This window comes from Vanacampus margaritifer, chromosome 20, assembly GCF_051991255.1.
Source record: "Vanacampus margaritifer isolate UIUO_Vmar chromosome 20, RoL_Vmar_1.0, whole genome shotgun sequence".
Classification (NCBI taxonomy): Eukaryota; Metazoa; Chordata; class Actinopteri; order Syngnathiformes; family Syngnathidae; genus Vanacampus; species Vanacampus margaritifer.
Window position 1 is genome coordinate 11,933,378 of NC_135451.1, and position 27,482 is coordinate 11,960,859.

The 27,482-nt window shown below is 39.6% G+C and overlaps 1 protein-coding gene across 5 annotated transcripts in view; it reads left to right on the forward strand.

Moving 5' to 3' along the window:
- Positions 1-3,785: 3,785 nt before the first annotated feature.
- zic4 (zic family member 4) overlaps positions 3,786-27,482 on the forward strand; it is a 110,169-nt gene continuing 86,472 nt past the window's right edge. For all 5 annotated transcript variants that reach the window (XM_077553907.1, XM_077553908.1, XM_077553905.1 and 2 more), the window contains exons 1-3: positions 3,786-3,881; positions 4,181-4,235; positions 4,763-4,818. The gene's annotated coding sequence lies outside the window, so the exon portion shown is untranslated. The remainder of the gene's footprint in view (positions 3,882-4,180; positions 4,236-4,762; positions 4,819-27,482) is intronic.

Below are 27,482 nucleotides of genomic sequence, written 5' to 3' on the forward strand. Positions count from 1 at the left end.
CGAGATGGGAGAGTTGTTTGTGAATTCATGTACCCGAGGCCTCTTCAGTCTTTATGCCTGTCATTAGTCAGGTCCAGCCTGAAACGCGGCAACCGAGCCATTTTTACACCTCCGGAGCCTCGTATCGCTTCCATTACGCCCGCGAATGAAGAATCCGCTCATTAGACGGCGTGTACGTTCTCCGGGCTATCAAACAATGTGGATCTGACCCGCGAGAATGCTCAGGATGTCCTTTATGTATCGAAGCAGTGCATCTCCAAGAGGGGCTCTTCGCAAAACAAATACTTCTCAGAGGAGACAGGATGTTGTTGCAATAGCAAGCGCTGCACACACAACACTGATTTACACCCCTCGGGTACGAGCAGAAACAGATGGCGACGTTTTGAGAGTGAAGAAAAGATTGTGAGAAGCTATTGTTTTTTTTCTAAAGATGGATAGCACGTGTTCAGTTCAGGTTAGCAAGTTGAAATGTCAACCTGTGACAGCTTCCAAATGAACGCTGTTATTCAACTCAGGCACCTGCAACATAACATTCAGTCGAACACATCCCAGACTAACAGATAATCGCTCAAGATAATCTTTTAGCGTCAACTGAAAATCAAGAAGGGGGGAAAAAAAAATGCTAAAATTCAGCTTGATTAATCAGTATGTGTGTACTTAACCTCCGTCACCGAAGTTGAATCCCCAACAGAGTACGATTCAATTTGGAATTGAACTGATGAGGAAAAATACACCTCTGAAATTAAAACATAACAAAAGTGTCATTCAAACTCCTGTCATGACGTCAAGCCAGGGATGGACTGGCCATCTGGCATTCAGGGCAAATGCCCGGTGGGCCGGCCTCTTTTGGTACTTTTTAATGATTATTTTCCTACATTTTACCCAAAGAGGCTGGCTCGCAATTTAGAAGGACTAGTCCAATAATCCAGTTCAAATATAGATCACAAACTGAAACATCATCAATAAACATCAGTGGCAGACATGTTTGGCAGGCGTCAGGCTGGGCCTAAGTCAAAATGCCAGTGCCGATTTGTTGTTGTTGTGCCAGTCCAGTCCTGCTTCAAGCGAGACCTTAACTCTGTCACCTTTTTGGTTCGAACTCGTCAAAACAAATTCAAGTTGAACGGCAAATCCCCAATTTCTTACTTCTTCCATCAATTTCCTCTGCTGCTTATCCTGTTATAAAACTGGTCATATTACTATTGCCCGTGATCATATTTGTCAGTAAGGTGGGGGCTTTAGGACCCAGATGCGGGAAGGCAGGGCAAGGAGGCAGAGGTGCAGTCCAAAAAGACGTTTTAACTCTTTGACTGCCAGACATTTTCAGAAAAGGGATGCCGTGGGTGCCAGCCGATTTTAAACATTTTGACTGATATTTCAAGGTCCATAGAAAATTATGTGTTTGGACTATGGAAACACACATACTGCCAAAACAAGATTGGACTCTCATCTTCCATCAGAAAAAAAAAGTTTGTTTCTACCTTATTCCGTTTTTGAGTAATCAACAATAGAAAATGGTTAGTTTCACCTGTTTTGAAAAAAAAACGTCTTTTAACGTCTTTGGCACTCCTCCATAGGATTTTACGAAACGTTATTTAACGTTTTTGGCAGTCAAAAGATCTAATAAAAAAAAACCTAACTTCAAAATACAAAATAAACTGAAATAACAAAACATGAAGCTAAACATGACAAAACAACTAAGGCGAGACTAACAACATGACATGGATCCTGATCAGGCGAAGAGGTCAGCGTGACGTGGCGAAAGACTTACGACAGTTGCAACAGCAAAAATGAACCGACACAGACAGGGGGGAGACAACCGACTAAATACACCAACACTAATGACATGACAAGACACACCTGGCTGAGGGCACTGATTGGATGACACATGAGGGTGATGAGGACACAGGTGGACACAATCAGGGTTTGACACAGACACCACACGAGGAAGGGCAAGTGACCAGAAACGAGAGGAGTCAGACTTTTCACAATAAAACAGGAAATGACAAGACAAGGGGATAACAAGGAAAACATGACAGGGAGTAAACAAGACTAAAAATAAACATGACAATATTATGAAATATGAATAAATCAAATGCTAACTAACTCGGAATATTTTTATGTGTCATTTTGCAGGTTCCATTTGAAAAACTGTTGTTTTCTTGTCAGTTTGAATCATTAGCAGGCGAAGAGGACAAGACTCGACCTCGAACGCTCCTCGCCTGGAGGTGCGATGGTTCGGCCATGTTCTTGCTAATCAGATCCCTATAACATAATAAGCGGCATTCACGCTCAAGCGGCGGTCGGACGAATCGCCGATTACCAGCAGCGGGGGGAGGTACGGACGTCTTTTTCGAAATGCCAATCCGTTTCCCACAGCCACCTGCTGAAGGAAAAATGATACCCTGTGATGTGTCACCGCAAATATGGCTCATCTCCAGTAAATGCACCTCTAAACAAAACAGAATCCTACCCGCGCATGTTGTTCTCCAGTGTAAGTGCTTTAGCTGTTATCCAAACGTAATGTTTTGTTTTCACACGTGTTTCTCATTCTCATCTCACGTGTTGCACAATTTGAGTTTTGCATTACAACATCAGTGAAGTTTGATATCTAAATCTTTTGGCTTTGTCTAATGTTTTATTGATGAGCTAGACTTTCACTAAACTGTCTTGTGTATTTTGTACTTTTTTTTGTTTTCCATAGCCCCCTCCCCTTCCCTCCCCTCCCCTCCCCCAAAATGCATTCATATGTCTTCACCTCAGATTCTGTATGTACTTAAGACACTATGAGTCATGCATTAGGTTATTATTAGGAGTGTGATACTGTTGTGGAGTTAGTCTTAAAACCATTTGTACAGCTCTATGGTCAGGTCATGATTAATGACAGAGGAAAGTTGGAGAAAAAAAAATGTTCATCTGTTTTCTTTCTTTTTCTTGTTGGCTCAGATGCTCATTTCTGTCAAATTAAATGAAACATAAAAAAACATTTACCTCTGAAAGGCAACAATAGTACATTATCGACAAAAAATCAGTTGGAAATATGCTACATTAGGTTATTTTTGCGATGTAGAAAAAAAACTAAACACAATGAAATATTAATACATCCCTCACTAACTTTTTAATCAGTGATATTAGGATAAGTGAGGTTAATTTTATAATTGATTGTGAGTGATCCAGTCGTTTGGGGCAGCTAGTGGGAACAAAGTTGAACGGGGGGTGTGGGTTGTGGTGTGCATGGTGAACACAGAGCGAAGATAGGGTGGGATCTTGCCAAATGAATACAAAAATGGTAACTTAATCAAAAGGTAAATTTTAAATTGAATTACTTTTTATTCGAAAAACTAAACTTAAACGCTACTATTAATCAAATGTTACTATTAAAATATTTTTCTGTATGTTTACAGGAAAAGACCATCATTTAGTTTTTTAAATATATTTTCAAAAATAACATATACTGTACATTTTTAAATCAAAAACTATTTTTTTTTTATATTAATGGATTGCTAGACCTACAAAGAACACTAAACTAAATCAAATATCAGTAGAAATATTATTAGATTTTGAATCTAATTACTACTTCATGGCAGGAAAAATGGCCCATGTTTTTTTATGGCCCATCAAATGTTGTTTTGTAACGGATGTGTATTTTTATTCATTTAAATTTATATTTCACTATACTACTATTGCTGCCAGACAAAGTCAAACTTTGTGGCAAACAATGAGGAGTACAGTACACGTAAGTGACTTGACCACCTGTCAAGTGCAACAAATCCAACGCACCTCTCCAAGTCACTTCGCACTTGGCACCGGAAATGACTTTCATTGGACTTCCGGCGTCGCACCTAATCTGGAACACGCTCACTTCCTCCTTCACTTCCAAGGTAGGATTTTTATTATTATTTAATTATCTATTTTGTTTAGGATTAAATTGGTCAATAATGGTCATATTTTTGTGAAATATGAGCCACAGGACGACTGGTGTTGATTGAGGCTTATTTAACTTAATGAGCTTCACTTGTTGCCATTTGTTTCCCCCATTCAATGTATGCACTCTTCCATTTTATTTTTGTGACACGTTTGTTTATTATTATTTTTTAATGACATGAATGTTTGAAAATGATCTCACTATACATATAAATTTCTGGCAAGTAATGACAACACTGTCCTGCCCTTCCTCTAGCTTGTGCCCAGTCAGGAGTGTAGCTAAGCTACTAGCTAGCCTGGCATCCCAGCAGGTTAGTTTGTGCTTTTAAATGCTTTTCCATGCTGACTAAATCTACTTAAAATGCTATTGTTATGATTGGTTGTGTGCTTTTTCTAAAAGCTTAAAACGGTAGGATTGCTTTTTAATAACATTTTCAATATGGTTGATACAACATTGCTCAAATGCTAAACAGTACTATTCTGCCCAAGCAGTATTCTCCTGCTGAAAAGAGACATTCCTACACATTTTAAAACATTCAGCGTGGTCCAATTTCCCCTTCATTTCGTGCCCAGTTAAAAGTCTGGCAATGTATAGTTATTGGTGTAGATTCAAGTTTTTATTTTTTTTATTTTTTTTATACCAGCTGTCTAGGGCTGGGTGAAGAAAAAAACAATATTGGAGTTCCAATTTGAATAATGGAACCAGCAAATTTTCTGGGATTTGCTGTATTTCTCTTGATGCCATAAAAGCATTGAAGCGATTTTCCCCCCCATCAAGTGTTTTTTTTTTCCAGCATCAACTTCCACATAAGTAGTATACTTTTCTCTCGCTTTACAGATAATGCGAAAATAAGTGCGTCCTTTTGGAAAAAAAAGCCCCTTCAGTCACAAAAGGTAAGCACGGCTCTTTATAAATTATTGTTTCAAACACTGTAACCTAAAATGAGCTGTCAAATGTCATTACTCAGCTGGTCATACATAAGAGTAAAAATTCGAGTTGTTATACTTGCTTTCTCATGCAGAATTTTACAGACAAGGCAACCTCAGCAAAGTACTTTCGGCCTGGAAGCGCATACCTCAGGTCGAAAGTTTGCTTTAAAAATCCATCCATCCATCCATCCATTTTCTTGGCCGCTTTTCCTCACTAGGGTCGCGGGGGTGCTGGAGCCTATCCCAGCTGGCTTCGGGCAGTAGGCGGGGTACACCCTGAACTGGTTGCCAGCCAATCGCAGGGCACACAGAAACGAACAACCACACTCACATTCACACCTAGGGACAATTTGGAGAGTTCAATTAACCTGCCATGCATGTTTTTGGAATGTGGGAGGAAACCGGAGTACCCGGTGAAAACCCACGCAAGCACGGGGAGAACATGCAAACTCCACCCAGGAAGGCCGAAGCCCGGACTCGATCTCACGTCCTCTGCACTGGGAGGCGGACGTGCTAACCAGTCAGCCACCGTGCTGCCTGCTTTAAAAATAAATAAATAAATAAAATCCTGTCAAATCAATTGGGCTACTCGCCCAGCCCTATTGCTGACTAAATTGTTTTACTGCTTTGCTGTACTTCTGCCTCAGAAATTCTTAAAATGCCATTGCTATGATTATGTATACTGTTTCTAAACGCTTAAAAAAAAAATGTTATTCTTGCTGGACATTCCCTGCTTTACCACTGCCACATGTTAAGTCCCACAGTCCCCATTTTTTGGGGAGGTAAATTTAGGATAAGCGATCTTGACTGTTTATGGTGAACCTCCCTGACAAGGTTAGTAACAATGGCAGTCTTGTCTACACGTAGCCGCAACATATGCTTGACGTTGGAATAATGTTTTTATATGCCGAGCTGCCGCCTTTTCGAACCTCATAAATGTCCAAATGTTATAACCAGTTCTCCCATTTTCGTGTGTTATATAACCGAATTCCAAACATTATTTGCATTTAATATTCTATTCCCAGATCTTTGGGCAAAATCTAGTGTAAGCCCTACTCAACTTGAATACATAATGAAATCAAATAAATAAATAAATAAATAAATAATAATAATATCATCTCATATTTAAAAAGTTTATTTGAACTTGCCCAACGTTACTTACAAAAAACAAACTTATAGTAGTGCCAATAAGGTAATTGTGTTGCCCCCCCCCCCCAAAAAAAAAAAATTCTCGCACGATAGTAATTGATTACATGTAGAAAATTCTTGTTGTTTGGCAATGCTTCAAGGTAGAACAAAACACTAAAGCTGACTGCAAAATCTGCGCTGCAAAATTGCCCAGATGAGGGTTGAAGCCTCGCCCATTCAACATGAGCAATTTGATTAAACATCTGAAGAAATTCAGTTAGTGGCATTCCTTGGAGAGACCACAAGTGCTTGAGAAGACCACCCAGCGGGGTTAATAAAGTACTTACAGCTGACAACATGGAGAAGCTGTGTTGTGCATAAGAAGTGTTAGATTTGAGTGAAACGGATGCCATGTTCAATAAATGTTTGCTTTGTATTTTGGAATAATAGGATTAAAACAAAACACAATTTTGAAGACATGATGGCGTGATCAAGTACTATTGGTTGTTATTGGTTTGTTGCGGTGAGAATGTGCCGGCTTTAACTCTTATTCTTGATCCTTGGGGTATTTTGAGGAAAGCATGTGACATATTGTTAAAACGCGTAATGTCTCTTTTGCCCAAATAGCTAATAAGGTGAGTATATAATGCTTTGTAGGTAGCGTCACAAATTCGATTGTTCTCAACTTCATTTTTTCCAACTGTCATTTTCCGCTTAGCTAAAGTAACCAGCGATACAATGATCTGCTTTTACCAGGCGTAACAAAGAAAAATGTACAGAATAGACCAGGCAACAATACTGTGCCAGTACCAGCGCCCAGTCCCGTGGGAACAATGCTCATGTTTTGTCCGTGGGCAGTACACGTCTCAAGGACAGACCCTCAGGGGCAGTCAAGGCTTGGACAATATTTGTTGGCGTCACTACCTTTTGATTAGCGCGACGCAATCTGTTCTTCCGAGACGGGATGACGGAAGTTCCGCCGCTTATGTAGGAAACATGAGATTAGAATCTTGTACAGCCAAAGGCACAATAAAGGTTTATGTAATCAAAAATTCGGAAACATTTACCACATTCATTTAGATTTAAAAAAAACAGATTGCAATAAAAAAATGGCTTATTTATTGCTAATAAATTTTAGTACAATAATTTTTTTTATGACTATTTTAAAATTTCAGAAATGACTTATTGTAAACAATAAAATATTAAAATAAACACTTTTTATACATAATTTCCCATTTAATTTCCTCAATAAAATAACAATTTATCGTGAATAATTGAATACAACTTTTTTTTTTTTAAATAATCAGTTTTACATATAGATTCATCATTTTAAAAATATAATTCTATGCAATTTTACATGTTGCTGGCATCGGGAAGAATTCTTGTACCTCCAAAATCATCACTTTTCAGGAGACCCCCAAAACCGTTAACATTGTGTCATCAAGATTGGTCAATTTGTACTCATACTGACCAATACAATAGATTTGTGAAAAAAATATATATATTTATAAAATTGTCACCAAGAGACATTTCTGCCCAACACCAGTTATGTACATATAATGACTTTTAAATAATTTATTGATTAAGTTATTGTTAATACCAAAATAATTAATAAACCATTTTAATGTGTGCATTTAACATTAGTTAAAATCATTTACTATTTTTTATTTTTGTACTGTACACTAAAATGTATAGTTAAGTTTATTGAATATTATAAAAAAATATATATATATATATTTTTTTTTTTTACCATAACATGGTACGGTTTGTCCATTGATTGATATTTGAGACCCCCCCGCCCCCCGTTACGTCACGTCATGGAAATGTCTGATCCCTAAAAGATGTTGCCGCAGCACACTCCTCTGCGTTGCATATATGCGAAAGACAACAAATGTTTTACACAAACAGGAAGTGGCCCCGAGGTGGTTAATGGTGGGGGAAGCCTGGTGGTGGGAAGAGCCGTTATGGGCCTCCAAAGAGTCACATTGTTTAGGTCAGGCCTCCCCAAGGTTGACTTTTGAAATCTACACAAAAGGAAGGATGGGAACATCTGCCCGTTCCTCTGCGCGTACAGTTGTGAAGTATGTCATTGGATCTTTTTGAAAATGACAAGATTGATACTTTCCTCAGCCGCTTTGAGATTCAGCAGGGGATATTTTGAATTGAAATCACAGCAAACTGTCATGCGCCACAGCGTCGGCGGCCTTCAAACAGGAAGTCCCTTCTCATTTGAAAGGCTTTTATGAAAGACATTTATCTTTTAAGTACACATGACAGCCATTATAAAAAGAAGAGGGTAAACAAACAAATGTTGATCTAATCTAATGCTTCTTCAACTGAAGTGTTTAATTATTTTCACTCGTATGTTTTTGTCCTTGTAGGGTCGTACGCGCTCGTGGTGTGCGCTATTGTCAATCCCTCACGGCTGTAACGTACAACAGGTCCGCTTGTTTCCTATGCATTTGTCTTTTATTAGCGTGTGCCCTCTCGAGTCTAGGAATAGACCGATTATCGGCTGGGCCGTTTATCGTGCAAAAATTCAGCCATTTTGAAGAATCATATAGCCGCTAATGCATCCATTTAAAAAAGTGTTAACTTCAGGGAAGTAATTATTTCAATGTTCGCAGATGTTGCTGACCCTGGGAACTCTTTGTACCTTCTGTTTTGGTTTGAAATTAGAATACAATTTTTAAATTTTGGAAAAAATTATTTACTGTAAAAAACACACAAAAAAGCAATAGGAAGCTATTTTTACTTACGTTTTTTTTTTTTACTTTTAAAGACATGCGACTGCCCCTGGGAGATCCCTGAACTTTTTGCTAGATTTTTAAAACAAACATGTCTATTGACTAAGATTTTTTTTTTTTAACCACAATATTTTACAAACCCTAAAATTTGTTCAATAAATATATGCTCAAAAAAATCGAACTATTTAAGAGCTGGAGTTTGTGTTTTTTTTATATCGGCTCCAAATATCGGTTATCGACGCCCTTGACGACTAATCTCTACTTTAGACGAGATCAGATTTTTTAATGTAGTCAAGCAAGTATGTATATTTAAAAAAAACAAAAAACAATCACATTATACTATATTAGGCAATTTGTAATTTAATTCCCACAATCCATGTTAACATTAGCTCTGTAATTAGTGTCATCCGTCTCTTTATTGTAAACTAGTTGTGCATTATCATAGTGCAGTATAAGTAACAAGTTTGCTCCCTGCCCTTAGTCTCTTAAATAAAGTCTCTATGTCATTATAACATATGAGGCCACAGTGCTCGACTCAACACACACTCGACACAAAATAAACCCAAGCTAATATTAGCATACCCTGTCCATTTTTGAATGGCATAGCCATTATATTTGAGGTTATACAGCTAGAAATGACAAAAACAAGCAGACATGCTAATGCTAATATCAGCTCTGTACAAGGCTGTTAATAATCCACAGTCACTACTTTCTTGCTGGCCTTAGCCCCTTCAATTATGTCGTAACATTTGAGGCTACAGTCCAAATGACAACATAAGCGCAAGCTAATATTAGCATACCATGTTGTTTTTGCAATGAGCTACCCCACATTCTCCACTTTGCAATTTCCTCAGCACCCCTTAGTCTCCTCTTGGATAAAATTGCAGCGTCACGGCATAGTACAAGTACGTGCGAAAATAAAGTTGTACAGTGCCTCTGGTTCCCGTGGGTGTATGCCAATATCTTATGGCCTCTTCCTCTCAGCCTCTGCAGGGGAGGCCCAGCTAAGTCAATAGCCGCGGGGGCCCCGCAGAGCACATAAACAAGCTTGTCCTCGGGGGAAGAGGGTGACTCGCGCCATGCTGGCGATGTTATGTCATGCGTTTATCATCTTGCGCGGCAACACATTTGACAGATTTATTTAGAGCATTTTCCTCACTCTTTGACAAGCCAATCATCCAACTAATGACTTGCGTCGGGGACTCGGCAACTTTTTACTCGTGTTGTATATGTAAAACAAACAGAGGCCGAGTATTTATTTCACTTTTTGACGAGCGACATTTTTCACCTCAGGCTGATGAAAGGGCGTGTCCTCTATGGATTTGTTGGCCTTGCATAACCACATTAGGTTGACTTGGCCACTTCTTGGTCGTCTGAGTTTGGGAAACGATCAGTAACGTTTTGTGGGTCAGTCTTTCTTTTACGTACTACGCCAGTCTTGCAATCGTCTGTAGAGATATTGTTACGTGTGTGGTGGTCATCCGGAGTACAGCAGACGCTTTTTTTGGGCGTGTCAGAAGAATTCCAGGATTTGTGTCAGAAAAGATCTATTTCAAATGCAAACCGCAAGTTTTCCCCCTTCAATGTAATCCCTCTGGAGTCTAACACACTTTACCAACCTTCTCTGTTACGCTTTCATGCACTCATGCAGGGATTTTTCCGGGATCCTCTGCAGCTCCGTCGTCACAATCATCTGTCTTGATGTCGTCCCCTTGAGCTTGGAAAAAAAAATGACACAGAGCCAGGTCTGGCGAGTGAGGGTGTTGGTTCAGGACGGCGATGTTCTGCTTGACCGGGAAATGTCGGATGCTCAGTTTTGCACTCGTTTTGAGCCGTCAAGTTGTCCTGCCACAACTTTTTCCTGTTCTCACACGCTAAATGCATTAAACAGGAAGTCAAACCCCTCAAAGATTCTTGACAATAGCATGTTAAATGCATATTCTGGTTATTATTGAGTTCGTGGAATATGAATATCAGAAGGCGGCCATTTTGTTACTTGCTGTCGTGTGAAAATGACATCACAGTTGCTCAGGTGACAACCAATCACAACCCAGCTTCAGACAACAGGTGAGCTGTGATTGGTCATTGCCTGAGCCCTGCAACTGTGATGTCATCTTCAGTCGACAGCAAGTGGCAAAATGGCCGCCCCGCTGAGATGGATAAAAACGGCTGGAGGTCACATATAACATATTATTGTCAAGAAATGTTTATGGTTGACTTCCCCTGTAAATGCCATTTGATTCCTTTATCGACGTGCAAAAAAAGTTGTAGTTAAGGTTTGCAACACATCTCATAAGAGTAGTAAGAAAATACGACAATTTTTTTCCGTTGTTTTTTTAAATAAAAAAAACTGTAAAGATGTAAAAAAATAAAAAATAAAAATAATGTGTATGTGTGTACATCGCTTTAGCTAGCATACGGATCCTGTACCTCAGAACACTGCTTGTCGAGTAGACACAAAAACACAGGCCAACTTTATCTTGACCCATATTACAGTAATATATTCTGTGTTCTCCTTTTGACTACTGTTCTCCATTCTCTTGCTACCCTCAATCTTCTCTTGGATGAAATTTCCCCTCTGACCGACAGACGTAAATACAGGAAACCCTCATTCTCTCTCCATTGTGTTTTTTTTTTTTTTACTGTCGTGTTACGTGTCAATAAGGTGTGCTTTTCGATGTTGTGGAAACTGGCTAGTAATGCTCTAAATTGAGGTGGGCCCCATAGGATTAAGTTTCATTTTTGTGAGTACATTTTTGGTGTCGTTATGAAGTCAAAATGTGTGGTTGGATATTTAGGCCATCTGTTTTTTTTTGTTTTTTTTAAAACCTCTTTATAACCTCTGAACATGAGCATAGTGTATACTGTAAACACAAGCCTCATTACTGGCAAGAAGTGTAAACAGTGTGTACTAATGTATTTTAGAAAAGACTTAATAGGCCAACCTCGTATCTTTTAAAAGCTCTTTTTCGTCATCAGGCCCCAGCGCGGTTGCAACATTTTCTGGGACACGGAGTTGACTTGACCCGATGCTGGTAATAGGTCGAGAGATTATTTCAAACTCTCCCAGTGACCTTTTCCTTCACTCAGCTCCTGTTTGTGTGTGTGTGTGTGTGTGTGTGTGTGTGTGTGTGTGTGTGTGTGTGTGTGTACTGTACTCATTTGCAATCGCTGGGCAACCATTTTTTTTTAGCTGTGCTTCCTGACAAATCTTTCATATTGTAATGCAACAATGAAATTCCCTCATGTGTCTACTTCAACACCCCAAGGCGATGTTTTTTAACATTCCCGCATCATATTGTCAGAGTTAATGTGGCTCGGCTGGTGTGTCACTTCCTGGATGGCAAGAGGGTGTGGGCATTGATTTTCGTTCTTCTCCAACACTCCCTTTTGTATTTTCATTTTGGGACATTCTTGGAGCATGAAGTGATGTAAAATGTTAGGTGAGACATATTTGGTAGTGAAACTGAATATTGGCATTACTTCAATTTGATGATAGGTTAATCGTCATAATATGTCTGAATGTTCTGATCTAAGTGAGGGTTTGGGAAAGTATTTGCCTCTCACTTCAAAGTGTGAATGCAATTTGCCAACTTCATTTTTTTTCTTAAGACCTGCCTTATAAAAGCAAACAAGTCTCTTTTCTTTATCTTCTGCAATGAATCAGATCAGAAATGTTACTTTGCTGATCTCCTGACAACACACACTTTACTCCCAAATAAGAAAAACAACTCACTTTTATTCCATCCCAGAGAAAACGAATTCATTTGGCGCCCTCCGTTTTATTTGTTTTTTTGGAGAAAAGCGAAATACTTTTGTTCATATTTCATCCTTATTACGAAGTCGAATGTAAGGCTCCTAAATTGGTCATAAGTTGTGCTGTCTTTTCCCAGTGGTAATCACAAGAGGCACTGGGAGGCCCCCTCGGTGCTCGTACTGTTTGTTTCTGGGGTCAGCTCACCCCTGCTGCGGAGGGGAAGAAGCAGAGCCAGAGGAAATAACGCAGCAGCGGGATATCTCATGCCAATCAACGCACAGCAAAGTGAGAAGCATTAGCCTGGATTATGGATGCGCTCAGATTTACCACTTGATATTTTACCCTTAGGAAAGGCTATGTGTGATCATTCAAAGGTATACGTTATTCAGTCATTTAGCCCCTCATGGACTTTTGTTTTTTCCTGTTGACGCCCAACATGATTTTGTCAAGGTTCAGTGATCTCACAACATTACTGTAGAGAAGGCACCTCCTCACCACAAAGCGACACAGAATAAAAACCCTGTCGGAGAGCTCCGTAAATATTTTCGGCCCCTCCCGCGGACTAATTCCACTCACTAATTAATCAGCCGGGAGTGGGTCGAGGCTGACACGGGAGGAACTGGACAAGTGGTCAGCATTGCTTATGTTGGAAGCCGTCCATCTATCAGCATCTCGTACGCAACGCGGCCTTGACTCGTGCCCGGAGTCATGTGTGCAGGCGTGTATACAAAACACTGGGCGAGGAATTCCTTTTGATATCAATACTACTTCCTGGATTAGCCAATTAATTGGTGACCTCGATAACGGAGTCCAAAATAATCTTGTTCCATCTTGAATTGCCGTGGTGGCGTTTCAGAAAGACTTTGACGGTGTTATTGTGGCAATCCTTAATTTTACGTCACAAACATGTTGCAATATTTAAAATAATATTTCGATAGCCCTCTGCAGTCATTGCCTGTTGAAGGACTTGGTGACTGAGCTCTTTCAGGGATGTTCTACCTCCTGTTAGTTAACAGATCTTTAAACACAAACACACCAACTGGCTGTGATGGCAAACAGGTGGTCCCAGGTTTTATGAATGCGTTGCGTTCCTATGGCAGTGACGCAGGAAGGTTGTTAATGAGAAATGAAACGTAACAAAAGTGAGTTTGTGTGTGCACGTTCAAGAATCATGAACGCTCAATTGTGGAAGCGATGAATTTCAATTTGAACCAAAGTCACAGGAGTCAATTTTCAGCCTTCGCGTAAACGGTAGTAAAGTCAGAATTACAGTAAGAAAAACACTTCTAGGACTTAAATATAGAACAACGTAAAACTAATTACAATAGTAAATGAGCGTGCCTTCGACACATTCTTATATCGCTGGACTAGGCCAAAAATATAATATACCAATCCAATAAAAAAATAAATATATATATATATATGGTAAGTGAATGAAACATTCTATTGCAGTTATGGAATCAGTTCATTATGCACAGGTCATAATCTTGTATGTGAGAAAAATGGTAAACAGAGTACCCCTGCATTTCATCAACAGATAACAAAAAAAAAAAAACTGTGTTTTTCCCCCTATGGAATTAGAATGTAGCTTCATCCTTGTCAAAGGAAATCTGCCTCCACTTGGTTCCTTTCCCAAACTTTTGTTAAAACGAATTCTCCAGAGAATACCCTCAACTGGTACCATGTTGTTATACAATGGCTTGTTTATTCATCAATAACTTAAGTAAATGAATGAAATATATGACCCCCCCCCTTCCAAATAAAGAAATAAATAAATACATGAAGAAACCAAGTGAAGCTTTTGCAAGTTGATAAATCTTTCTGTGTTATTCTATTCTTCTATTGTTTTGACTGATGTGAATATTCACTCATTCACTCCCAGCCATTTTCACTGAAGCAACCCCCTTCCCTCCCGGCTGTTTTACTGGATTTTGACTGATTTTGCAAGGTCCGCAGAATATTTTGTTCTATTGCTATAAAAATATGGAACCTACCAAAAGAAGATTAGAGTCTCTTCTTTCATCAGGAAAAAAAAGTAATATATCTGTTTCCGTTTTGCAGAAATTAGCATTAGACTATAGCTAGGTTTCATCATTATTCAAAAATCTGTTGAAAACACTGGATTAATTTATGGCAACATTGCCCTGGTTGTTCTCTTATACTCTGCTGCCACCTACTGGCCGTTTTTGTAATTACTACCGTTGCTTCACCCGTTCTCTGCAGTTCAGAAGCTGCATTAAAGCCTACTGTATGCTGTAGCGCAGGGATGGCCAAGTTCGGTCCTGGAGAGCCACTATCCAGTATAAATACAAGTGTTGTTCCGATACCTTTTTTTTGGTCCCCGATACCCAGCATTGCAGTATCGGCCGATGCTGATAGCGTACCGATACCTAGGTTTTTTGTTTTTTTTTTAACATGAAAAAGTTGCCCTGCCATTGGTTCGCTGCATCCAAAGTCCTATATTAGCATAAAAAATAATGGTATCGGCATGTTACTTGTTAGTACTTCTGATGCCAGTACCACTTTTTTAATGCAGTATCGGGGCCTCTCCCGGTATCGGAACAACACTAAATCAAATACGTCTTTGGGGCACTTAAAGCATTTAAAATAGAACGTTTTTATACATTTTTGGGAGCAAATGAGTTAACGTACGTACATGTGTTTGTCTATTTTTCCTAGACTTTTTTACGGGGGTTAAAGAATCCAAAATGACACCGTTTTTATTAGTTCATGCTAAATGGTTAGGGGTACTGCAAGGATTTACGTCATATGGTATCATGAGAAACACGTAGAAAACATATCGTTTGTTGGAGAAGTGTCCATCATTTACTGTATCTAATCTCACTTTGATGGACTTTCGGGGCACGTAGATATTGGACTCTGAGCTAGCGCAGCGCAAATCAGGTTAGCGCTTGCACCGAATGTGGCGGAGGTGGCCCTGCGAGCGGCGGCCCCTGTTCCATTTCCCCCGGCTGCATTAGCCACTTGTAACAGAATTACCGCTCTCATCTCATTTTTCATTGCATTAAAAGGGCCATCGAGAGTTGGACACAAAGCGGGCGACTCGCATTAATCCCCAAGTGTACCTGCGCTACCGTCATTACACGCACACACATTTCCCCCTTATCTCCCTGCGAAGGACTCATCACTTTTTGCTCTTATATGGAGTCCGTCACTAATCCCTCTGCAAAGCACACACTCCTCATTAGCCTTTTGGCTCAGTCGCCGTCTTAATTGCGTTTGAACGAGAACAGCGGCGCTGACGATGACCATTACAATGACTCATACCCATTAAAAAGCTTTAACAAGGCAATAGAGAGACAGGCGTTATTGCTAACCTGAAATAGTTTGTGTTTTTATCTGGATTAGTTTGGCGAGCACACTGTCGACCGTCGTCCATCAAAGCAAAGAGCGCCCTCCGTTTAACGCGGCTGCGAGTTGTAGATGTGCCTTTTCAATCTTTATCCAAGGGAGGGTTTATATTTTCTACATGTAAGTCACTCATTGTAGTCATTGGGGACGCGTCGCTCACGTCAATGCAGTGTTAATTATTGGCAACCTCCAAAGAAATTTCCACGTCCCAAAATGCAAGACACGGAACACACACAGGTTCCAAAAGGACGTTTGTCGTTACTCATTAGTTCTATTACATATGTTTCATATTTCTTTCAGCATAATCACTCCCCAGGGCAAATTCCAATCAGATATCTTCACAACAAACATTGTGATTTTTTTTATTTTTATTTTTCCCCAATCCAACCGTCCGCTACTCACAAGAATTTATATCCCACCACCGGAAAATTTGAACCTCTGGATAGCGTGTTGGCAAGAGGAGTTTCCCATGCGTGTTTCCCACGTAGGTTGTGCAATTAGTTTGAGAGATGTACTTCACTTGAGCAGCAGGGTGCAAGAAAATAAATACATCCAGATCGAGTATGCTTCATGGTTTAATTGATCACAGAAGTTAGTACAATAGAAACAACCTGGTATTCTGACATGCATTCTTCTTTTCCATTATTAATTGTTTTGGTGGCAAATGACTTAGATTGTGTTGTTGTTGAAAGGCCTCAGTAGTATGAACTGTATTTCAAGTCCATTAGCTTGTGCCCTATACCCATCCGAACATGCATTTTTGTGTCTGTTTCAAATCAAAACACCAATTATTGTATTCTTTTGAGCTTGTTAATAATTATTGCACTGTACCTTTTTTTTTTGCTGTATCGCTAGGTACACCAGCTGCTCGAACCGCACTTGCAGCACTCTGCTGACGTCATTCAAGTTTTTATTTTTTTTTGATTTTTTATTAGTGTTCCCACATGAAAGGGCCATCCTGTGCCATATTTCTCAATCTCTTCGTCCATCGCGCCACTCATGCGGGAGCATGTGAGTCACGGCAATGCAGGCAGGCAGGGTTGTTAAGTGTGCATTTAAGCAGGCTGCGCTGATGTCACAGCCCAGGATGTAAACGAATACTCATCGCGCTTCACAGAAATAGAGTAGCTTGTGGATTATTCTCTGCAGTCACTTCCAGGCATTGTTTGCAGTGTGCACTTTTGTACGTCCGCTCCATCACTATAGGTTTGTTTGGGATATTTCTGTGTTCAAATGTGACTTCTTTTGTAGTAATCAATTAGTTATCTACTCGGGATACTTGAGACTAGTGAACTGTCAGCTCTCTCGAATGGGGTCCTGGCCGTGTCGTCACTCTGCCACCTGGTGGAAACATTCATACACGGCTGGGTTATTCTTGCCTTTGGTCTTCTATTTCTGATGTATTTAAAAACACAAAATGTGTCTAATTGGATCTATGCATGTCTGTGAAATTGTATAAAAGAAACCCAGGAGTTGTTCAAAAGCCTGCCGTGAAAGTTTTTTATGGTGAAATTGATGCATGACATGTTTTTTGTTCATTAGAACAAATTAGAACACAGTGGTCTTGTACTACATGGTTACTAAGAGCTGTGGTTTCAACATTCCATTGAAAATGTGATCGGTGACATCTTGTGGATTTTGACCTCAACTGCACATGAACTTTTGACTTGCCCCATTTTGTAATGACACGTCCAACTTTCTGTTTTTATAGGATAAGTAGGGAGAGTAGTTTCAGATAATTGCAATGAATCCACGCCAGCACTTCAGTTTTACATACGTTATACCACAGCTGGCAAAGAGTCCCTGAACGCGTCGGGCGTGTTTTCACAAGCAGTTTGATGCGTGAATGTTTGCAAGTCTCATGTTGAGCAGTTATTGTTGTATTTAAAGTATTTGCCTGCGCTTGCCTCGGGCAAACACGCACTGGAAGCGCCGGGGTGAGTGTGCATCCCTAATGTCACAACAAAAACAAAACGGCGGCCCCGGCACTAACGTGCTTTGCCTTGTTTATTTATTTCTAATCTCGCCCTTGTCCTCCATTTTTAATTAGTCAATTAGCATAGTAAATTAGCAAAACAATTATAATGCATGGAGAACTTCCAGCACACCCAGTGATGAGTGAAGTGATATTTGTGGTGGGAGGTTTGGGCGGTGCTTAGAAAGTGAAGCCAGAGTTGGTAGGAATAACATATTTGAAGAAACGATGTGATCTCCACTACTCTGCGTGAGAGGTAATAAATGGAATGTGAATGTATTTATTAGCAATGTATAAAGAGTAACGAGTTAATTCTCCGTGCTATTTCCTGCACGCCATTAAATGTAGTCTTTATTAGTTCCTCATATAAAGCCACTTATGTCATTTGCGCTTTCTCCCCGCTTGTGTTGTAACACAGCTGCACGCCCTTTTTCACCTCGACACGATTTCACGCAGCAGTGGCACATCTTTACGTAGACACTAATGATGATTTGTTGAGTTCCATTAGTGCCAGTTGCTTTGTAGTCCGCAATCAGAAGATGAGACAAGCTTGTTGTGGAAATACATTTCCATTAAACACCAAACACCTTGACCACTAACTAGTTCTTGCCATGTTACTTTTGAGGCCTCTCATGATCTTTCTAACTTCACATGCAAGATCGTGCATGGAGCTTTTGACCCAGGATGATTTTGTTTCTTCCACTCCCACTGAGACTTTTGCGGTTGGTTTTCTTTTTATTTTATTTTATTTGTATTTTTTTTATATTATATTATTTTTTTTATATTATATATATATATATATATATATATTTTTATTTTTTATTTTTTTTATTTTTTATTTTTTTTTGTATGTGGGTGAGTATGTGTGTGCGTGCGTGCGTGCGAGTGTGTGTGTATTGCGGTTGGTTTTCTATCCCATTCCAGCCATGTGCAGTTCTAAAATTGGTGGTCGGAAGGCGTAAACAAAGGTGTGCTTGATACAAAATGAGATGAGATCAGTAGTGGGAATTGGTTGATTGTGTAGAGCGTCCCCGTCCAGGCAACCTCTTCTGGTTGAGAAGATCAAATGCTTTTCACTTACTTATGTAATAGTTATTTTATTTCACAAAATATCGGATCTGTGTGTTTACACCACAATAATGTTGACAGGTATCTGTATCTGATTTGCATCAATGTGTGATCCAGACCTGATTCATATGTAAGGATACACAGTATAATTCCATGCCTATTTGAATTTTTTGGGTTACACTATCTGAACTGGGGCTGGACAAAAGCAGAAATAGTTTTGGACTTTCCTCTCATATTGAATCCAAATTTACTGTCCATTTTTTAAAACATTTCTAAAACAAAAAGTTTTTTCAGATTAAAAGAAAACAATGTGGCGATTTAAAACTAGGGATGGACAATTACTTTTACTAGGTCAATATCAGGCCTTATTTCAAGGTATCGGATTCGGTACTCGTGAAGAATAGAAAATTGCCATTAATTTCCTTAAATTTTCAGTGAAAATGCAATTGTGCACTGAAAAAAGGTCTGCTGGAATTACATACATGTGCTGTGCAATATTCATGTTGGTAAGACATGATTTTAATGCGTGCAACTAATATCCATATTTACTTCCTTGTGGGGTTTATGTCTATGTATATATTTTTTGGGGCGGGGGGCATTTTGTGTATCAAAATACTAGTGGTATCGGTGCTACTGACTACTCAGGAGTTGAGTACTCGTACTGTTATCGGTCTGAAAAAAAGTGGTATTGACCATCCCTTAGATTTAACAACTATGCGCTCAAATGACGATGTACTTTCTCATTCATCCCGAGGTACGATTTTCCCCCCGAATGTGGGACTTTATGGGCAGTGTCGCCGATTCCCCTCCACTGAAATGCTCCCAATGGCACAAGTTCCTTGTGAATATCACATATCTCATTACGCTCCACTCAGTTTACGTTCAGTGTGTAATTAGTTTAATGAGTGTTGTCCACTGAGAGTACAGTGGGGGGGATTGGGGGGGATTGGGGGGGGAAAGAGGCGTCTCTTAAGCTCTTGTATTTGCATGTGAGCAGATTGCACATCACAGTGTAACAGTAGGCGTCTCTCCTATGTGTAATAAAAGATCCAAAAGTCACCGGTGGTTGCAGTGAGTGGGCGCAAACACCGCACACCACCACAGCCGCCCATTTCATATCTTATTATTTTTAATTGTGTTTGGCAAATATCGTCTTTCATTTGTCTCATTTTTTTTTTGGGGGGTGTCCTCATCTCCGACGCAATCTGTTCTGTCTTGTCATGTAAATAAAAGATGCGACTTGAATAGAATGAATTCAAAGTGGAAGCGTCCCACTGGCTTCCTGGCAGCCTCATCACATGGCCGAGAACGAGAAGTTCTTTCATGCTTTCAATGGTTGTCTGTTGTTCAAAAACCTTCCTATGAACAAAAGGCAATTTAGCGGCCGGCGTGAAGGTTATCTCAAACCAGGCCAGTGAATAAAAGACGGTACATCAAATGTGCCCTACTCGCCAATGTTAAGTGTTTGTAATATGTGATCCTAGACATTACTTCCTGTAGTCAGACATGAAAAGCTGGCGGCATTTAAGAACACTGTTCAAACTTATTTAAACTAAAATGGCAGACCACTGCTAAGCGTTCTTTGTTTTATATAACAGACAACTCTCACTTTATGGCACATTTCCATTCCTACAGCGGTAACGTAACCTGAATTTTCACTAACCTATGCTAGCGCAATAATTAAGTCATAACTACAGTAAATATTTTTATGACAAACACTTCTAGACCATAACAATCCATGGAAAACTTAGTGGACCGTCATGGCTTATTCTTAACGCTGTTTACAACCTTAAAATCTTCGTGAACCGTGGACTTTACAACTACTTAACTACTGTAAATGGACAAAGAAAATCAAGTAAGGCTATCAATGGTATGGTCTTTTTTGAGTTCTTAGGGATAGATCGACAGCGGTGGCAAATCCAGGTCCAGAAAGTAAAAACCCTGCCACAGTTCGGCTTCAGCCCCTGATGCTAGCTAGCTCCCTAGCAGGTAAACAACCACCAGGGGAGCTAGCTAGGTAGCTAGATAGCTAGCACCTGGGGCTAAATTCAAACTGTGGCAGGGTTTTTACTTTCAGGACCTGGATTCGGCACCTCTGTAGATCGATTATTGGCCGGGCCGATTATTGGTGCCAATATTCTGCATTTTTTTACGAATATCTGCATCGGTCTTTTAAAAAAATTTGACGGCCGATAAAAGATCTATTCAAAACTGTTAACCTCAGGGAGTGGAATTTTCAGTTTTCAGTCCCTGAGAACGCAGTGCACCTTTTTGTGATTTTGTTTTGTTTTATTGTTATTACAATAAAGATAAGTAAAAAATAAATAAATCTAAATGTCAGATATTTAATTTATTTTGAATACTTTATTTACTGGAGAAATTAACACAGAGCTATTTATTTAAGTTTTCATTAAAGTTTTTAAAGATGCGCTGTTTACCCTGGGAACTCCCAGAACTTTTTCTTAGAATTTTAAAACAAATATGTGTATTTTATAAATAAAGAATAAAAAACATTTTTCAATTCTGAAAAGTTGTTAAAAATTTATATCGGCTCCAAATATTGGGCATCGGCCTCCTTCACTATCTAATTATCGGTATCGGCATGGAAAAAAACATATCGATCTATCTCTCTTGATCGATATTGTCAACTTTCTTCCTCCTGAAATATAGCTTTTCTGCAAATACCATTCCAAACAAGCTTGTCCAATGACTAACATAAATCTGACAAGAGGTTGTTGGGTAGTTAGTATTCCACTCCTGTCCTATAAGTGGCAGTAATGCATATTAAACAACTTGACAGCTCTCAAACTAAGATGTGGTAGTATCCAATGACCTCGATTTTTGTTGAGGTAAAACAGTGTTTGCTCTTGATGTCCATGCATTTGGGGGGACGGGAAGAGGAAACCCCCAACGTTCATAGTTATATACGCTTGCCCCAAGTTTCCACAATAATGCTTTTTTTTTGTTTGTTTTCAATCTGTCACTGTATTATCCAGACTTAATGCAAAAACAAAAAAAGTGAGAACCTATCTGCTTTGCTTAACGTACTTCCTGTCAAGATCAAAATTCACCGATTTATTCTCGCCTCGTCCTTCCGCCAGGAAAGTCACCAGTTGGAACGTCAGCAATCCTCGCCTGTCAAGGCTGTCACAGCTGGACTCCTTGTGCGAGTTGATTAAAATAGGAGCGTCCACAGCTAATTAAAAAGCTCTTCCTCCCCCTTTTTTTTTTTTAAACGTGAGAGTGTTAAATAAAGGAGCGAGAGAGAGGATACAAACAGCCTCCTGACAGATCGTTCATTTGCAGAAACTCCGGGGCTCCCCGTCGACTGGAGCCGAGCGTGTAAGGAGAGTGTTGATTTGCACTGCCGAATGTCACCTCTATGCAGTTGTGGCACTGGTGTGTCCGGGGCTTTAAGGCGTAAATTTTTTTTATTTTCTAATTGCATTCCCGTTTATTGCATTATCAAATCGTCTTGTTTCCACTACCTGCAGTGAAGATGGCTCTGGGTGGGGGGGCTTGCAAAGTACAATTGCTTCCTTACTGTATGCATTGCATTCCTTCTCTCTTGCCAGGTCCAAAGGGTAAGGTAAAGATTTTTTATTTATTTATTTTCTGAAATGAGTGGAGGCGTCTGCTGCTGGGTGGTAAGAGCTCCCCCTGGAGGTAAAAGACGACGGGGTGTGTGTGGAGTGTCTTGACATTTGGAGCCGTTCCCCCCCCCCCCCCCAAACTTTATTAAACCAAGGTAAATAATTTACAAAAAAAAAAATCTCATGGCACACCACCAAGCAAATGTCACAAAAAGTTTATTTCTTGGAGCATTTTATTTAATCTACTCTAAAAAATGACGCGATGCAAAATCTGTTTGAATGACAGCAGGTGGATGTACAATTATGCCTTCTGCCATCTAGTGGAAGAGTATTTAATTGTGCTGCCTGTCACTATACCTCACTGGCATAGCTAAGGTTTTTTAGTACTAAAATTAATTGTAGTAAATAATCTGTGGAGCAATCAAATTAAATGCATGTTTTGTAACATACCTTCACTAGTTCACTTCAATAGTTTTTTGTACACCTAAAATAAATGATACCGGATATTTGGCTGTGCTGCTGAACTTTGCCATTTTCAATACCTCAGTGGTACCATTCAATCAAGCTGCAATTTGATCACCATCGTCATAGACATAATTTGTACTCCTTTGCTGGTTCCCCTCTTGATACTTAATAATGGTGTGTGCTCACTGCGGGTTGATAAAAATGAACCCCACCTAGATTTAAGATGTGTTTTTTCAGCTTGTTAACGCCCCCGCGGCAGCATCGTTGCTTTTATGTTCTGTTGTGTTGTCCAGACTCCCACTCACTGGTTCAATAAGTCAAACGAGACCTGCGTTACCCAACGTTGTAAACAGCGGATAAATATTTTCAACTCCTGCAAAGCTAGTGCAGCAAAAAAAAATATTGTTTTTGAGCGTAATATAAAACAGACGAGCGCCACTGATAGGCTGCAGTTGCGCAAATAGTCGGCCTCGCACAACAGAGGTCCTCTAGAGCTTTTTGTGTGGCCGGCACGTTTTTATGGTCCTAATTCTTTCACATATAATGCCAGCATAAATATGGCGTTTCACAGTGGGATGCTCCGCGGCGGCTCGTAAAAAGCGAGACTCGACAGTAACAGGTTCAGATGCACATCATTTTATGGCCGGCCTATGAATTTTCCCATCAGCGGCCTTGCTGCGCGTTTGGTGCGAGTGCAGGCCGCATACTGCGCTGGACTTTTAACAGTGTGGATTTGTGCTCATGATGATTTAGAGCCTCAGTGTAACTAGTTTGAGCATGTTAACACTGTCGGCTATTTAATGCCTATGGATGGTTTTGATGCAACGTGTAGGGCGAATGGATTCCTGAGTCACCGTGAAATATTTGGCCTTAAAGATATCCCTCTGAATATATTTTATGCATGAATCTACTGATAGTTAGTTTTATGGCTATAAGATATTTTTCTGAGAAGTCTTTGCAGTTCATTGTTTTAGCTCCCGTGATATCGATTTTTTTTTTTGTGTGTGTGTGTGATACTTTTGATGTTTTTTTACAGTATACTTACCCTTGCATGTGGGCAAGGAGGGCCACAGTCGCATATGCTCTATTCTAGCCATTTATTAAACACTAGGATTACAATGACCAGGTCGACCACAGCTTTTATGACTAGACAAACAGACTCGCTAACACACCTGGCCCCGCCTCTTAATGGCACAGTTCTAACACAGACACAAAAATACATATGCTATTTCTATACTTTTTTTTAAATATGTGTGTTTTTTTTTTTAAATATGTGTGTTTTTTAAAAAAAATATGTGTTCTTATATTATTAGTATTATTATTATTATTATTATTTTTGTATATATCTTATATTACAATGATTTAAAAAGGTGATTTGTTCATTTTAAAGCATTTGGGAAGAATACAAACTATAAGTTCTCCGGGATGAATGCCCTGTGATAAACGGGGGATCCACAGCCTATTTCTTTCCGGCTCTTTGGCCACTATCCCGTTGAGGTTGCTATTGGTGTTGTTTTTGCTAAGCCGGCTATCACATAGCAGCACCATTTGATAGGGTTTCACTTGCGGTACTTACTGTTACCAGATCTCATTACGTTATACTTTTGCAATGTTTGCCAGCCGTGCGTGCGGCCGGGCAGCATGACCAACAGAATCCTTAAAAAGCAGTCGGCAGCACCTGTCATCAGAGATGAGGCAGATACAGATTAAATAATGATTGATTACATGGGTACGTTACCTTACCAGTAGAGTTACTGCAAGTCAAGAACGCATCGTAGTCTATCCTTGTGCCGATTGTAACCCCCTGAAAATGTTAAAGGTCAGGCTAAAGATAATGACACTCAAGTCTTTGCAAAATTCAAGAAGTTTCAAATACAATTGGTGTTTAAAACTGCAACACTCAATTTGTGGGGATTAAATTTAATTCATTCAGTGCCATTGACGACTATACACGTCAAAGATCCAATCTGGCTGGGTCATATGGCCTTAAAATAAAGTCTCATATTATTTTTTGTTTTGTTTTGTTTACAAAAATCTGATTTCAGATTTTAACAGATCCCACCCATGGGTTATAGAAAAGAAAAAAAATGATGATGACATAAAAAAAATTGCTTTGGTTTTCTTGTTCCCTTATGGAATTTGCTTTATTTTTCCTCATACCAAGTATGTAGCATTTACGAACAAATGTACTCAATTAGTAAAATTTAACATTTTCAGATATTAAAATTGAGTTATTTTCAGATGAATTTTTCGCCAAGTTTTGAGCGTGATAAAAAAAAAAAAATTACCATCACACTGTACACCAGATTGAGTGTATTACTCCACCTTTGGCCAACCGGATGCACGAACGTCAAAAGGCTACTATGCACAACAGGGGTTGAGGGAAAAAAACAGTTGACTAAATCATCATAACCCTTTGGCAACAACGCTGTGGTGTGTGATTCAGAAACATGTGCTGCCATTTTATCATGCCGTGGGCCAAGTTTTGGAGCCTTAAACACCCCGCCAAGGCTTGATAAATCTGGCTAGCAAAATCTCATTTGCAGAGAGTTAAGCATCTGCAACAGTATTTATCTTCTTCCCCGTCCAAGGGTAATGGCTTGGGCAGGATGGATGAGGGCACAGTCCCGTTGCCTTCAGGTGTCGCCATCTTGAAAAAAGGTGGAGAAAAAAAAGGCGGGTAGACTGACACAACACAGGAAGCACATCAAGTCTCTCAGTAAACATATCACCACGGTTGAACAATTGCTCATTAGCATAATTAGCTTGCCTGATCTTACCCTTCATTCTGGAATGCGTGTGATCGAGGGGGAGTTTTTTTTTTTTTTTTTTTTTTATTTACCGTTATGCCACAGCAATTAAACTCATCTCATTTCACGAAGAGCAAATATTCTTTGGTGTTGAGGGGGAAAGCTTTAGGGCACCCAAACTTCAGGAAAATTAAGGTCCTTTGTGGCAGCAAGACTTGTCTGATGATTGCCAATTATGGAGCCAAACACTTCCTGGTGATAATAGGCACATGTCTGCGCCCGAAGCTTATCAAGTAACTAGCAGACAACTCTATCTGGCGCTGCATGTCGCCATTTTGTTTCTCATACAAGAAAACGGAAAGGACAGCTGAGAACCAAAACAATTTCGAAGGTCAAGTTCTGGTGGTACAATGCTATTAACCTCCTGATTTATCTTGTAAGCAAGCCAGCAATTAGTATATTTTGCCGTCATTAGCATAGAGTGACCTCTAAACTCCATTGAAAATGTTTTTTTTTTAGGTGGAACTTCATGTCATCTTTCAAATACATCTTGCTTGAATGTGTTTAATACTTACCAGGTACAACTCTCAAAGAATACTCAACATCTATATGAAGTTTTCTGAAGAAAGTTATTTGAAATGTGAATTCGGACCGTCCAGAATCAAAACTGTGAACTCCTCTTGGTGCTATCATGCCTTTCAGACAGCTTCAGATCTTCTTTCGAAAAAGATACAGCAATGACATGGCCTGTGAGGATAAGCCAGAAAACCACAGGGTAGTAAGATGTGTGAAATGCTCTTCTCTCAGCAAGGGCTGCAGATGTAAAAATATGACCTGTTATTACGGCGCGCACACACTCTAAGGGTGGACTTTGAAGCAGATGCCACTATTTCCTCCCTTACACTCGCTTAAATACATTGCTAAGGCAAGATACAGTATTTATCCGATGTTTTTTATTTTTTTGAAAATTCACACCTGCAACATGTAAGATGAGGAAAAAGTATTTCAACAATTTCAAAGGGTTGAAATGCCCAGCCCAATTTTAGTCAATCAATGCAATGTAATCGCAAAATCATTTTAGGACTTTCGGAACTTCAATGCCGATGTCGTACGGAATAAAATAATGTGGCCTGGTAGCATCTGATCCCTGTTATTCATAAGCGTTATGTCCGAGTTCGAGTGCCATACTCAACTAGCTTATATCATGGTGTCCTTATTTAGTCTATAAGGGGTCCCCTGGTTTATTGGCTGAGTTTCTTTTCCATGATGTTAACTGTAAGCATAAATGTGGCGTAGCCTATCACTAACCTACGCAAATGCAGGAGTAAAGTCATAGTTACAGTAGATATTTGTATGAAAAACAGTTCTGGGTCATACATAAGCGATTAAATGGCAGTATAAGAATGGTGGTAGCATGATGTAATGCCTCCATTGCGAGCTGTCCGTAACCCCGATACCATGTATGTTGAGAGAGCTGTCAGCAGAGGATCCCCTGTAGTGCATTCCATTTAGCCACATTTTCTTCAAGGCGCCATTAATTCTCACCAATTCCACCCAATCGACCACACTTTAACAGAATGTATTCTGCTTACCCTTACCTTCGATGATGATGTGCATACTGTATATAGTGAATGAGTGAAATATGTCATCCTTAACCCTTAGAAAAAAAACTGCTGTTTGTGAAATATATCTGAATTCTGAAAGACATTTGCCACCATATCTTGAGCTCATTAATTTAGTTTACTAGTAGAGCTGTTTTGTCCTCCACCCCTC